Source organism: Trichoderma reesei (assembly GCF_000167675.1).
Source record: "Trichoderma reesei QM6a unplaced genomic scaffold TRIREscaffold_14, whole genome shotgun sequence".
Lineage (NCBI taxonomy): Eukaryota > Fungi > Ascomycota > Sordariomycetes > Hypocreales > Hypocreaceae > Trichoderma > Trichoderma reesei.
This window is the reverse complement of record NW_006711161.1, coordinates 1-1094: the sequence shown is the minus strand read 5'-3', so window position 1 is coordinate 1094 and position 1094 is coordinate 1.

The window sequence follows — 1094 nt, the reverse complement described above, 5'->3', positions numbered from 1 at the left end:
GTAGTTTTACTTATATTATTAAACTAGAATATAAAGTTATATACTTATATTTAAAAAATAGTTATATATTAAGTTAAGTCTTTTAATTTAAGGGATATAAATTTAAAGGCTTATATTAAAAGTGCTAAAAGCTAAGCACTGCTTAAGTTTAATTAGACTTTAATATAGCTAAAGGAAAACTATATTAAAAACTTATAAAATAATATAGCTACTGCCTTTTTATTAAAAGAAGTTAAAGAACTACTTTTATTATTACTATATATTATAATAAAATAGTATATAGTAGTATTAATAATTAATATAATTTAGATTTTTAATAAAAATTAAATAAATAAACCTTTTTATATAGCTTATATATAAAAGGTATATAAAAATAAGTATAAAGTAAATAAGTTAATATTATATATATATATAAATACTATTTATAAATATAAAACTTTTATAATTAATAAGGATATTTTAAATACTTAAAAAGCAGACTTATAACTTAGTAAAATATTTAATCTTTTTATAAATATTAATATAATAGTATTTAATAATTAAAAGAGATAGTAAGTTAAAGGTTTAAAAAATAATTAAAGGGATATAAAACTTATAACTGCTTAAAGCTAAGTAAAAAATAAAAAAGGCCTTTTAAAAAAAACCTCCTTTAATAAGCTTAAAGAAGGATTAAATAAAAGCCTAGCTTAAAAGAACTAAAATATATTACTTCTTACTATTAAAAAAGCTTAAAGCTTACTTTTAAATTTTATACTTAATATTATAATTAAGGTTAAAATAAGAATATTTATTAAAGTAATCTTAAAACTAGTAATAAATATAAGCTAGTTTTTATTTAATTATAAAAAAGGCATTACTTATATAAAATATATAAAAAGAATTTAAATAAATAAATAATAAGTAAATATTTTTTTATAAATTATAATATTAATATATATTTACTTTATAATAGCTAATATTAATACCTAGCTAAACCTTATAAAATAATATAATTAGCTATAAATATATAATATTAATATAATAAATAATATTAATATAAAAAAAGAAAGACTAGTACTTACTAAATACTAGTAAGGGGATCCCCGGCGCCGCCC